The 15,992-nt window shown below is 28.4% G+C and overlaps 1 protein-coding gene across 1 annotated transcript in view; it reads left to right on the top strand.

The window, feature by feature from the left end:
• Window positions 1-489: 489 nt before the first annotated feature.
• LOC148303594 (venom dipeptidyl peptidase 4-like) overlaps window positions 490-15,992 on the top strand; it is a 99,044-nt gene continuing 83,541 nt past the window's right edge. The window contains exon 1 of the mRNA XM_088269721.1: window positions 490-727. The gene's annotated coding sequence lies outside the window, so the exon portion shown is untranslated. The remainder of the gene's footprint in view (window positions 728-15,992) is intronic.

The raw sequence follows: 15,992 nt of genomic DNA, 5'->3' as shown, positions 1-15,992 counted from the left end.
ATACGGAATGCATCGAAACAAGTGTCACAATTGATTTTTAAAAAAAGGATAGATTTTACCGCAAAGTGACTAAGGAATCGGTTTATTATTTTTTTTTATAAAAAGGAAAAACCCGCAAAAGGTATATTTTAGATTTTTGTCTACAGGTAGGATAGTAAAGATAGGGAAGGTTAAAGTGAAAAATACATCACAAACACCCAGACCAATTGAAAATAAATCTTTCCTCAATTCATTTTGCAATTGGCGGGAATCGAACCTGCGACGCCAGTTTCGCAGTCGAGCGTCTACCCCACTACGCAACGGATTGAATTCTGTTATTGAAAAAATATACAATTTTTAGCGTTCTGCGGTGGTTAAAATGTTGAAGACCACTGATTTAGATCGGCAGGAGCGCTAAGAGCTAGGTACACGGGAGCGGGTACATCTCGGCTCCAGTACGCGACTTGTACTTGGATCTCTTGCGAGTGGCAGCGACTGGAGTCCGATCTCAGTCTACGAGCGCGTGTCCGACGGCGCGGTCGCTCTGCGAACTATTGTCTATGCCTTCGCAACTTCAAACTATCAGCGGCATGTCTCTGATCAATTGACTTGGGATAAGTCACTCCAGGTTGCTCTTCGGTACGTGTTTTGTTACTCAGTGTGTGATCAATCCAATTTTGAATATAAACAGTTGATAAACTTATTTAGGACGTGACTACAGTTCCGGATTCGAATTTATTAATTCAAGGTAGGATTTTTATTTATTTGTTCAAAACAACAACAGTATTTTTGTAATTTTGACGGTTGTAGTAGAACTTTTGTTGTGAAATAACGCAGAGTATTTTAACAATACACAACATTAAACACTTGAATATTCCACTTTAATGAATTTATTTATTTTTAATTTATGTTTTGCTTAGTTAATACCACTATTTCATTAAAATGTGGTATTTACTAAGTATAACATTAATTAAAAATGGATAGATTTTACCACAAAGTGACTGTCGAATCAATTAATGAGTTTTATTTATTTTATATTTTTATTTATTTATATATAATGTCATTCCACAAAGTTGATACCGAATCAATAAATAATATAATATACAACATTACTTATCTGACAATGAATAAAGTCTTAATAATTAATGGACATGTACGAATTTACTTACCTGCATAAATTTTGAGATGTTATGAAATAATACTTATAATATAACAGTAAAATATTTATAGGATTTAAGTATTGGTTATATTATGATAATATATTATACAGTACAGTAAAACCTCTATCTATCGTTCCTCGAATAATCGTTATCCCGGATGTGTCGTTTATTTCTTCTACCCCGAATTCATTTCATACAAAAATATATCGCATCGATCATTTCTATCCATTATTTTACCGCATTCATCGTTTGAATTATGCTACATATTTGATATAATTTGTCTGTTTTTTTTACTTTTTTTTAAATTTTCTGAATTTTGTTACATTCGACGACAATATTCCAACGTGTAGGATACAGACTATCGAAAGCTTGTGTGATGGATACAGCAGAAGAGGTCTGAAGATCTTTGGGTTCTGTTCAACTTTGTATTTTTTTTAATTAATACATTTATTAACATATAAAACTTGTATTCTTGAAATTTCTACCTGATATGGTTACGCAGATTGGGAGGACGGTATCTTTACTCGATCGTATCTCCTTGTGTATTGACTTCTTTATCCCGCATTCATAGTTTATTTCAATATGTCCCTTTAAAAACGATAGATAGATGTTTCACTGTGTATACATTGAAACATAAATTCATTATAGCGTTTTTTCATATAAGAATCTAATTTAGAGAAACATTTAAATTATGTATGAATGTGCATAATATTTACATGGGCATATTATAAACATATATATATATATATATATATATATATATATATATATATATATATATATATATATATATATATATATATATATATATAATAATAAAGCTATTATCACCACTACTAATTGACGTGTACGTTTGTGCCCTTCGCCATCGCTGAAAACGTTATTTCAGCAATATAATAGATATTTGTCGAGTAACTGAAAATTGTTTTCAGCAGAAGTCTTACTGAAATTGTGAATAATTTATTATTGCCTTCGCCACTTTTAGCTGCCTGATAAATGATTATCGATTTACTGAATTTTTTATGCCATACATAAAACATAAGCGAACCAACATTACAGCTCACACGTGTTTATTTTAAGAAAAGATGGTCTCTCCTGCATAATATTTTATTCATGTATTTTGAATGTGTAAGTACACAAATACTTACATGAATAATCCCTCGAGGGACTGTTATCAAGACATATTATAGATGTCTAATAGAGACGAAGCTAATTATTAAATTTTAGGCATTTACGGAGCTTACAACCTGTCATCAGCTCGTCGGCTAGCTTTAGTGATCACCTTGCATGACTCACCATTCCACCCATAGTTGAACACTTATTTTTGGAACTTCTATATGTATATCCAATATCTAAGCGCACAAGCGTGTTGTATACGACATATAGTGAGATTATTCTGAAGTAATAGAGAACTATTTTATGTGGTATAAAAAATAATGAAAATATTTCAGATGTTTTCCAGTAATTACCAATTAATATCACGTGCATAAAGTGATCACATGAACCAGCCCTTAACAGATCATAAGCCCTGTAAATACTTAGACTTTCATATTGTTCTTCATCTATGTATGTATATCGAGATATCGAAAAATATATAAAATTAACTCATAAATGGATGATATCCAGATGTGTGAACAAGTATTTGGACACTGAAAGTTTTGTTAATTCCAGCCTTTTGTTTAGTTAAGAAGTTTGGCATTTAAAACAAATTCCTTTATTTATTTATTTTTCAAAACACATTACATACATAAGTCATATAAGTATAATAAATAGGTATAAAAAGCATATTTAAAAGAAAAAAAATGAGAAAAACATAAGGAAGGAAGCATATTTAAATTAAACAAATGAGAAAATACAACAAAAGAGAAAATATAAAATACCTAAGGTAAAAACAAAATAAGAAAATATGACTAAAGACTACATATATCGCTCACTCCTTTCAAGAACGTTATAAATCAATAATGGTCAATTTTCAGTTGTGCATGTTTTCGGAATGCCCAGAAAATGCACTATATCCCAGCAAAAGAGACATATTTTTTACTTAATATTTACCCGCTACAGGGCAGAAAGTGTTGTTTTTGCATTTTGAAGAAGAGGTATTGTTTAATTATTTTTTTAAACATACTAAATATTTTTCAAATGGAGAAAAAACCTTCAGGTTTTACCTAAAAAGATCTGTTGCACAGTAAAAAGTTCAATAAGTGGCTTGATATTTATTTTTAATACATTTTATTATATTTTTAAACTTTAAAAACATTCTCCTGAAAAATCAAGTTTTTTTTATTTATGACGTTCTTGAAAGGAGTGAGCGATATTTCTTTCCATAAAGTATTTTTTCAGATCATTTATTTTGGATCCCCGAATGGGTTCTATGTTTTATATGTCAGGCAGCTGGTTTATTTGGGTATAGGCAATATATTTTAAGCACCTTACTCCAAATTTAGTAGTGTTTATCGGCTCCACATGTATTTTGTTATGTCCTCGTGTATTATGATAGTGAACTTCTTTGTTGAAAATCGGTATTTGTATTTACTAAATAAAAGGTTGGAATTCACTATATCTTGATTGTGTCCTAATACTTGTATTAATAAATTGGAAGGATACGGAAGAGGCCTTTATACAGCAGTGAAAGACAGAAGGCTAAAGAAGAAGAAAAAGTTTAGTTAAGTAAGATAGAAGAGCGTTTGTTTTCTCATTTTCCGGCGCCTGAGGCCATATCAAATAAGCTCTTCAGGCCAGATCTAACATTTCAGACGCCCGCCGCGCGCCGACCGGATGTAGCCAGGACGCTAATTACGAATCACTCAGCTATAGGGCTTAAGTACTTCTATATTACCGAGATTAGTGTTGTTCCATTACATACAACACATTTTCAAGTACTTACTATCGATAATTAAAAAATAATAAAAAAAATTGAAGAAACGCATTAACAAGCATTTTTATTTGTTTGCTTGTTGCAAATAAAGTTTACTACATTTTGAGTGTGTCCAAACACTTGTTCACAAAACTGGATTATTAGATTTGTAAACAAGTAGTCGCCAGAAAAGCTAAGTAAGCCCCGCAAATGCCCTGACTTCCATATTCTTCTTCATCTATGTTGAGATGTCAAAAAATAATATGACTAATTATTTTTGACAAAAATTACTAAAAAAAATTATTTGCTTGACCTCTTCAACACCTATTTCCCTATTTTGTACCCATCGTATTTTTTTGTTGCAATTGATTTGTTACTCAATTATTAAAAAAAAAGTTAATAAAAAAAAACAAGTATGTATTAGTATCTTTTATCATATATATATATTCCATATATATGTATATATGGAATATATATATATATATATATATATATATATATATATATATATATATATATATATATATATATATATGAAATATATGTATATATATGGAATAATATATATATATATATATATATATATATATATATATATATATATATATATATATATATATATATATATATATATATATATATATATATATATATATATATATATGAAATATATGTATATATATGGAATAATATATATATATATATATATATGTCCCATAATCCAACCTATTCCTTTCAATGACTCACCAGCTTATGACTCACCAAAAAATGAAAATATGACTTCAGTAAAAGTGCCTTAGTTTTCCAGATATTTCCACTTTTATGAATTTCCCGAACATCTACGCTTTAGATCAGTTTTTTGAGTGGCACATTTTTAATTTTTCATATTTTAGGATTCTAATTTTGTTTCATAATACTGAATAACGATTCTGTTGATCTCAGTCCAAAATACTACCAATACTGGCTTGCCTTGGCCGAAAAAAATATTTATAACGCCCGGTTAATAATTTTTTTTTTAAATCTTTGAAAAATTTAAGAAGTGGCATTCAAAAAACTGATCTAAGTACCACTAATATAACAAGTAGGCACCTATGTAAATATTTTGCATATTCACACGTTCTTGATACATTTGTCCAAATTAGATTTTGATAAGAAAACTGGTCAGATTATGAGCTGCATAACAAAAATTTAAATCATATTTTCAGGTATCTCTCTGTATGTAAAATAATTCGATTAGTATCTTTCATACATTTAAAAAAACACATTCAAAGTGACTACGTCACCTTGGCCATGCCTTTGAATCATGTTATCTTTCTGTAGCAATCATGAACTTTTTGGTCATCCTCTAAATGTATTTCGAGGAGGAATATAAAAAAGTTTGGTGGTCACTGAATTATGTAGCAGTAAAGCGATATTCATGTTGATGGCTACATAATTTATAAGCTTAAATCTAAACTGGTTGTGTGGTCAATACGGTTTATAAACATAGGCCAAAATCGAGTTCAATACCCCTAGTTTCCACATATCAATCGTACTACATTATTCAAAACGTTAAAAATCCAGTAATCTGTAATCTACCGAACAGCATTCTCGATCAATAATTTGCGAGATTTGAACGCAGTAAGCAACTCACTAAAACATTCAACATTGTGGGTGGAAATTCATTAAAATATATCAAATTAAATAACTGGTTGGTACTTAATTTCACGTACTTTTATTGACTAATAACCGGTTTTATCGCTTTCGCGACATAGTCAGAAATAAAATTATTTAATCGAAATCGCTAAAGTTACAGGTAAACGAACATATTTATGTTCAAATTTACCCACAGTATATCTATATAAATAAAAATAATTATAATTTTTTGAAATCTCGAAATAGATGAAGAATAAAATAGAAGTCATTCATAAATATTCACTACACGTGTATAAAGTGATCACTTAAACCAGCCTATGACGGTCGTAAGCCCCGTAAATGCTTAGGCTTCCATATTCTTATCGATCTATGTAGAGATGTAAAAAAAATAACTCCTAATTGGAGATAATCCAATTTTGTGAAAAAGTATTTGGACACACTCAAAATGTTGTAAAAAATGATGATGTTTATACGTTCAAAATCTTAACTCTTAGCACTCCTCAATTTCTAATTAATTAGTATCTGAGACTAGCATTAATTTCAAAATTGATCTACAAAATAGTTTAACACAAAGGAGGTCTTACATTAGTTTTGTTTTTGTAAATTTTAGACGGTGTATAATTTTTTAAACAATTTAAAATTTGAGAAATATGATGTCGAGCTAAACTCGACATCCAAGTAGGCATAATAAATATGATGTCGAGCCACACTCTACATAGGGAGTGTTAAGGGTTAAATCTCCTTCAGTTATTACACGATTGCATTGAATTTTGTCACAACATGGCATTCATTTTGACATTCCAACAAATACGAAGAAGAATATTAAATCTGGGTATTTACAAGGCTTACGATCTGTCATAGGCTGGTTTAATACTATACATCGCACTACTATACTCTCACCAGTCTGATGATGACGAAACCAGGTTACTGGTCAAGTTAATATGTAGTTGTTATCATATTATATTTAAAATCAAAGTAATATTTTAATCACGTTAAAATTTCATATACTTACCAAACGCATTAGTGACATTATTTTTTGCATATTAAAAGCAATTAATTAATCGATTTGAATATGTTTTAAAGGTCGATGTTTTTGGGTACCATCTGACGATGTTGTGAAATTAATAAAACCGGTTATAAGCCAACCTGTTATTTAATTTAATATACATAAATATCATGTTGCAACCGCTATTAAATTTTTGGCGACACATTTCCCTTGCAAAATTTCCTGAATAATATAAAAATATTTGCATAGTGTGTGATAAACCTTGAATAATTATTGCAAAAAACGATCATCTGTTTTCGTAATAAAGATAATTATTTTTGGTCAATAAAGAATGGTATTTTTATATTTTATTATTATAATTTCGCAGCAAATCTCACACATTCAATTTTCCAACAAAAGATTCACTGTTTGGTACCATATTCCTAAAGGAATATGAACTAATCCCTTAAAAACCAGGAATAATATTTATAAGATAACATATTTCAGGTCGATGATTTGGATATGTGTCGTTTCAAATTTACGGTTGAAATCATTGACGCAATTGTCGTCATTCGCTAAACTGTCCTTTAGAATCTGACTGATTCCAGAAATTTCTACCAAGAAATCCTTGAATTTGATTTAGAAAAATAGTGTATCATTGTTTTTTTTTTCAATTTATGCAAAAAAAAAATTATAGCTTAAATCTCGAACGTTCAAATTTTGAATCCACCTCCGTAGTGTAATGGTCAGCACGCTCGGCTACCGTTCTGAACGTCCCGGACTCGGATTCCCAGGGGGGGAAGTCAAATAAATAAAAGTGATTATCTCACTCTAATATTTATTCAATGTCATCCTGGATTGGTACCTAATCACCTTTCCTTCATGTGTCAACGATCGATATAACACTGCATTTATATGATGCAGTGCCCTATGCACCATCGGATGCGGATAATGGTTTGATGATGATAATGATGGAAGGGATTGCAGAAATTTCGACCAAGAAATCCAACTTGATTTACACAAATTAACTTTGTTTTTTTTCAAACATGCCAAAAAATATGTTTTTTTTCTTTCTAAAATTTTACAAAGAACTTATTATATTGCAAAATCAAGTACGCTTTCATTTTGTGAGTATATTAAATTCTTTATTCTTTTATATAGATATGGATAAACGTGCGTAAGGTTGAATTCCGTCTGTGTAAACATCATACATTTTTTGCACAAAATGGATAGGTACTCGTATAGGTACTCCTAGATTGGACACTAACACTGACGCTGGTCGCCTTGCCTTTATGTAATTTATGATGAAGATAACGGATACGATGTGCGTAGAAGGAAGGAATAAATAAATATTATACATTTTTATAAATAGACACTCATAGAAACCATTGAAGCGGTATCGTGCAAAGAATACTAACTATTTTATTGAATTTTTTGAACTCTTAAGCCTTTTTCAAATGACGCGGTGTTATATTTATTAAAAAAATTGTCATATATATATATATATATATATATATATATATATATATATATATATATATATATATATATATATATATATATATATATATATATATATATATATATATATATATATATATATATATATATATATATATATATATATATATATATATATATATATATATATATATATATATATATATATATATATATATATATATATATATATATATATATATATATATATATATATATATATATATATATATATATATATATATATATATATATATATATATATATATATATATATATATATATATATATATATATATATATATACATGGATTTTCGATTATTTTGTGAACACATTACTTGAGTTGTGAGAAATTATATAATGTATTTTAAGTACCTAAATAGTGTTTTTACGTATCATTATAAGAAGATGAAGCGATTTTTCGTTAGATTTTTCTTTACTAATCTATTTTTTTACAAAAATGTTAGTTATATTAGTAAATAACCACTCACCGAGATTTTTATGTCTACCGGTTTCGAGATGTACCCGTCTCTTCGTCAGGACAATAGCATGCAAACTATACAAAATGTTAAACACATGCGATTTTTGGTCGACCCGAAGACCAACATGCACAAACATGCGTTAAGAGCCTAGGTCAAAAATGCACATTTTACGATATACTTATAAAAAAATAATAAAAAACATCTTGCCTAAGCTATTTCTTCGGTAACATCTATTGTTTAAATAAGTAAGCTTTTTTATTAGCAGAAACCTTGTTGAGAAAAAAAATATGATAAAGGATTTTTTATTTTAAAATATCATAATATCGAACGATATTATCATATATTTAAATAAAAATATGATATTATTGTAAAATATGAATATTATCATAATTTAAAAAAAATGTTTATCTGAAATATAAACTTTTTAGCTTTTGTGATTTTTATATTTCTCTTTGAAATTTCATTATTTTCATTGTGCTAGAAAGTTTATTACGTTGAGAGAGTTTAATTATATTCAAAATATCTGAGATCACAGAACTGTTTTTCTATTATCTTAGTATAAATATGTATTAAATATTAAATACACATATTACTACTTTATACGATTAAAAAATAAGAATAAGAAAATAAATAATTTATTAACATTGTATTTATATTATGTATTAGTTGTGTCGAAATTTCAAGACAGTCAGTGAAAAACTTTAGGAAATTTGGGGTTTTAGGCAAAGGAATATGTATAAATTTTTTTATATTGACAGACAGATAAAAACACGCTCGTATTTGGGTGCGACGTTGTGTCGAAATTTCAAAGCAATCGGTGAAAAACTTTATAAAATTTAAGATTTTAAACAAACTAACGTTTGCAGTGCGGAAATGGAGGAATAACAGGTGATATTTGAGAGTAAAAGTTGAGTGAAAACAGTGAATAGGGTACTCGACGTTGCATTGCCGTACTTGTACGAAGTTTTCAATGTACATGCGTAATAAAGCACAAAAATATTCAGGGTATCATAAATTATAAGGACATATTCGCATGTACTTACATCAAAGAAAAAATGACAATTCTAGCGTAAATATTATACTATTTATTTTTGACTCGAATACGAAAATGAAATATAATTTTTTCGACGACACAATAAGTCTACTGTATTCTCAAACTGTGCCTTCTCTATTTATTTTATTTCAAATACGCAAAACGTACGATTTTACTGTTTACATACAGAATCATAACCAAATATTCATAGAAATTTTACAGTTAGATTGACGCATGTATTGAAGAAAGCGATTAATCTGTGTCCACGTGACCATTGGGTCACGTGACTGCTCGTATCAGCCAATGAGAGATTGAAATCACCAACTATAACGTCATCGTTGTTTACCTGACATATTGGGTCTAAAAATAATATACTTTCTTTACGCCTTTTGCATATTTTCTATAACCTTCCAGCGGGCGCGTTGAGAAATTTCCCTTGAGCGGGCGCGTGTCATAAATTTTATGTCATTAAATTTTCTGTTTGTAAATTTGGTTTACTTTATATAAATGTTATGAAATTGCTGTTACGCAATAAAAAATGATAAATGTACTTGTAAATTTACCATCTTTCACCATCTTGTAAATTTATTTTTTCCAATTAAAAATTCTTCCATTGTTAACTCCTCTCTTCCGTTGGTCTGACATGTTTTCCTGTTTAAACACATCTAAAATAAATAAAAAAATACATTAAGCTATAAAGGAAACGATTTAAATGAATAATTAATATGAAAATTGGTTTATTTCTTTATGAAATACATAAAATACACTTTAAGGAGCGATTTTTTTTAAATTTACGCTTAAAGGAAATTTCAAAATTTCAATGAAAAACAAAAACTTCTCAGCACACTAGGTACATCTGTAGTTTAGAGAGACACTGACCCTCGTATAGCTCGGAGCTGGATGCTGGTAATCAAGTAGTAAGGGTGGAGGAAGAGATAGGGTGCATTTGTCATAAATTTTATGACAACGCGCCCGCTGGAAGGTTAAACCCAGGTAATATTTGACGTTATTAATTTTTTTGCCTAAAACACCGTTTTTGTGTAGAAAAAATAAGTTTTTCTTCGAAATAAATTTATGGTTTTGAAAAGAAAAGAGTTATTGTAAGGTAGAATTTAAAGAAATTGATAAAAATATTCTAGAAAAAATCATATTTCATTATATGTATTTCCTTTTTTAAATTGACTTGGAAACACGTCTGAACGTTTGAGATCTCAGCCTTAACATAATTATATTATAGATTTATATTTTGTACTTACATTTCTTGAGATCTGCATTTTATATAATAAAATAACATTTTATATATATTTTATTTGACAAGTGAACGGGTTTTGTCGTTACCGACATCATCAGACCGGATGATGATCTGATAAGACCAGATTACACTATGATGGCGGACAAAGCTCATATGGGATAAGTATACATATTACAAAATACAATAAAAAACAAATAAAGAATTAAGTAAACATAATAATAGTTATATACATATATCACCTTGCTTTGATGTAACTACTCATTTTATTCGAACTGTATCGATCTAATGCAGTGCCCTTTACACCATTTGGTGTCGAAAAGATTACGAAAAAATAATTTGCCAACATATTTTTATTTTTATTTGTGATATCGGTTTTTCAACATTTTAAAATGGGTTTTGAATCGCTTTTGGACGTTTTTTTTATTATTATTCACAATGACTAACATGTTACATATTTTTGTATGACTTATTCTGTCACAAACAAGCAAGGAGGTTAATCTTTGTACGTAAACAAAATATTGGCAAGGTGTTTCATAAATGACGCGACATTGACGTGGAAATGAATGCTTGGCTTGTATTTGCTATTATTAGGCAATTTAAAAATGTATGCAAACAACTGCTGAATTTAACCCATTTTGATGGATTTTTGTTATTGTTATTGTTGTATTTTTTAGATTAAGATTTTATAAAAGCTTAAGATGATAATTGACTAATATATTCAGCTATGAATAGAGTGACCATACGTCCCATTTTGAACGGGACCGTCCCATTTAAAGACAGCCTGAACAACATAATTTTTTTCATATTGATACTACTTTTTCCTCATATTTTCTTCATCAATATTCCTTTTCTTGTTATAAATACGTAAAAACTATGAAATAATACGTGTTTTCGTGAATATACATACTTTTACGTAAAAATTGGTAGATGTCCCGTATTGAGGACAAAAATAAATGGTCACGTTAGCTTTGAACCGAACTGAGAAAACATTTCTTACTTTTATTACAAACAAACACACACATACACACACACACATCTATATTTATGTAAATATTTATATATATATATATATTTATATATATATATATATATATATATATATATATATATATATATATATATATATATATATATATATATATATATATATATATATATATATATATATATATATATATATATATATATATATATATATATAGCAGGTCTGCAGTCTGAATAATCGGCGGGTATGTATGAGGAGATGCATGAATGTGGAAGAGGGGAAGATTTCAAAGACAGATTGATGTGACGTACTATTCTCTCTGCTTACCACTGCGGGCAAGCGGCGTGAGGGTTAAGTGAAAAATATTTATGTACACGTGTTGATTGAGAGATATGTGTTTCCCGAAACACCTACTGCATTATTAGAGTTGTCTGGTGTAATAATATGTATATCTAATAATACTGCGCACATGAATTTCTAGTACACTTATATGTACATCGACAGGCGCTTTCATCTCAATGTCACCCACGCCTTTTTTAAAGGAATAATAACACTGATTTTTTGGCGTCTCACGTCGCAAATAATAACAGTTCTGAGACTGATATTCTTCAATAGTTTGTCAGTAGCGTATTTTCTCGGCCATGCTTGATCGTCTGCAGGCTCTAGTGAGTACACTTTCTATAAGTTGTCTTCCATCCTGCGTTTAGGCACTTGTATTAATTTTTATTTTTATTTTTATTTTATTTCCTTTAGTGTTTGTACCCTGCTTATAAATACAATGTAAATCACAATTAAGAGATTCAATTCAGATATTAACTACAGTGTTTTCAAAGACATATAACTAACGAACTAACTAACCATCACGCCGCTTCCCCGCAGGGGTAGGCAGAGAGAATAGAGCGCCACACCACTCTGTCCTTGCAAACATTCTTCGCCTCTTTCACGTTCATGCATCTCCTCATACATACCCGCCGATTGTTACGACTCCTAACCTGACCACTTTCAAGTATTTAGCATACCTGATCGTGCCATGTTTTTCTCGGTCTTCCTCTGCTTCTTTTCCCACTAACATTCGTCTCATAAATTTGTTTTACCGTTCTATCCTCACTCATTCGTTCTACACGTCAAAACCATCTCAACACACCTTTCTTAGTTTTATCGATAATGCTTATCTCAGCTTTGCATTCCTTCCTTATTTCACTATTCGCACATCTATCATACATCGTTTTGTCGCAAATTCTTCTGAGAGATCGCATTTTGACTGCATTCAGTCTACTTTCATCCTTCTTTTGCCAACTCCATGTTTCACTTCCATACATTAGAGTTGGAACCAGGACTCCGTTGTGTTTCAAAGACATACTGTATGGAAAATAAGGGTAAAGCACTGCAGTCCAAACTTAATTAATATGTAATAACTAAATTTATATGTAATAACTTAATTTATATGTATAATAATTTATATGTTATAACTTCTCTCTTGTATAAACGTTTATTTTACCTGTAGTACGTTGCATTTTTGGACTAAGTAGATTCTACTAAGTTCAAAAATGCAAAAAAAACATCTATAAAAAAAATGTTCCTTACTATGTTTTGAGTTTGAACAGCCGTGCAGTTCAGCCGCTCTACTCTACAATACTCGCACAAGGTAAAATAAACGTTTATACAAGAGAGAAGTTAATACATAAAAAATTATGACAGAAAAGTGGATTTAAACCGCTTTAAACTAACATTCATTGGCTCCGGGTAAATATACGTGCTAATACATACAATACAATTGAATATTGAGAGCGAAATTATTTTATATGTTCTGCAGTGATGCATAATCAAAAAACATAATATTTAGGAAATGAGATTTAAAAAATGCACCGGTATTGCGACGCAAAGTGTAAACTATATCCCGCTCTATTAAACACCTTCACAACATAATATACCTGCAAATGTGTCTGCTCTAGAAGATTTAAATAAATATTATCATATTTTGTATAATAAAAGCATTGTTAACTTTGTGGTATTTTTTATTTTAGTTTGATTTTTATTTCTTTATTTCTTTAGTTATCTTATATTACCACTATGGTATGGTAATAAAACACTTTCCTTATCATTCATCGTTCACTTTGTGTAACTGTTTTTTAAAAGGTATTACACAAAGTGAACGATGAATGATAAGGAGAGTGTTCAATAATATATTAGCGCACCAAATATGTTGGTAAATTTTACCAACGAATTCGTTCATCACCTGGATTCAAAGAGTAAAATTTAACAGCATGGATTACTCGGCCGTAAGAATAAATACGTTACGTTTATAAATATTTCAATTCTGAATCGACATAATAGTCATTCAATATAAAAAAGCGAATTCTTTTATTACATATAAAAGATTTTGCAATCTGCTATTTTCGTCATGTGTGCCGAATTTTTGCAATTCGTCGTTCTTACATGTCGTAAGTGAATTGAAGTCTTCTTTTGTCATAAATTGTCAATCTAATCGACGATTCCGAATATTCGGAAAAATATTCTAGTCCTAAGGTAATTATTTTTTGACATCTCAACATAATTGAAGAAGAATATGGAAGTCTGAGCATTTACGGGGCTTATGACCGTCATAGGCTGGTTCACGTGATCACTTTACACACGTGTAACATTCTACCTATGATTGACAACCACACTGCTCAAATTATTGGAACTGCTATATATATTGTTCAAATTCGAAACATATTGCTTGAAATGACTAGAATTTCACTAGAGACATCTATGGTGAGATGAACAATATTTTAACTGAGCATAAATTCACACATTTGTACGTGAGGTCCGAATCCTAGATTATATTCACAGACACGAGAAACGCTAGAAAATATCATTTTTATTGTATTATTTTAGGTTATTTTATGTCAATACATAATATAAAAAATAACTCCTATAATTGTAGAAAGTCCAGATTTGTGAGCAAGTATTTGGACACTTAAAATGTTGCCCTTAATATTAAACATTTACTTATAGAATACGTAAACGATATACATTGAATGTGGAATATTTTGAAATGGTCAACGCTTGTAAAGGATTTTTACATTGCAAAAGGATTTTTACATTTACGGTGACATTACGTACGGCCCGTGGTTATTTATGATGAATTTAAAAAAATCGGGTCATTCGGAATAAATTTATAATGATATTTTTAAAACCAATCAAGTTTCTGTAATTACATAAAGTGTATATATTTTGGTGAAAAGAAACTCAAATCTCACACAGAGTGGTCATTGATAAATTTTTATAGGTCTTATTTCAAATAAAATTGATAATATTGTTTGATTTATTTTATTAAAATTTGTATTTACGACTAGTTTCGAAAACAACAGATGATTTTCTGGTACAAATTAAAACTAACGAACAAAAATATATTTAGGTGTACTTATATATAGGTTAATAAATATAATGTATATATAAGTTAATAAATATATAAATATAACATTAATTAATAATATACTTTTTCAAAATACGTCACCATTATTATCAATGTTTCCTTTTACAAAGAAATCTTGTTCCTTAACCCCCCTCCCTATATTTATTAACCTAAATATATTTTTGTTCGTTAGTTTTGATTTGTACCAAAAGATGAAAAAATCTGTCGTTTTCGAAACTAGTCGTAAATATAAATAAAAACTCATTAAAGTGGTATATTCAAGTGTTTAATTTTTATAAAATAATCATGTCATTCCACAAAGTTAATGCCGAATCAATAAATAATATATATATATATATATATATATATATATATATATATATATATATATATATATATATATATATGTATATATATATATATATATATATATATATATATATATATATATATATATATATATGTATATATATATATATATATATATATATATATATATATATATATATATATATATATATATATTTATATATATATATATATATATATATATAAATATATATATATTATATATATATATATATATATATATATATATATATATGTATATATATATATATATATATATATATATATATATATATATATATATATATATATATATATATATATATATATATATATATATATATATGTATATATATATATATATATATATATATATATACA

This window comes from Brachycentrus maculatus, unplaced genomic scaffold (assembly GCF_059751285.1).
Source record: "Brachycentrus maculatus isolate JH-2025_06_01 unplaced genomic scaffold, ASM5975128v1 h1tg000361l, whole genome shotgun sequence".
Taxonomy (NCBI): domain Eukaryota; kingdom Metazoa; phylum Arthropoda; class Insecta; order Trichoptera; family Brachycentridae; genus Brachycentrus; species Brachycentrus maculatus.
Note: the sequence above shows the minus strand (reverse complement) of the source record. Positions and strands in the feature narration are given on the sequence as shown.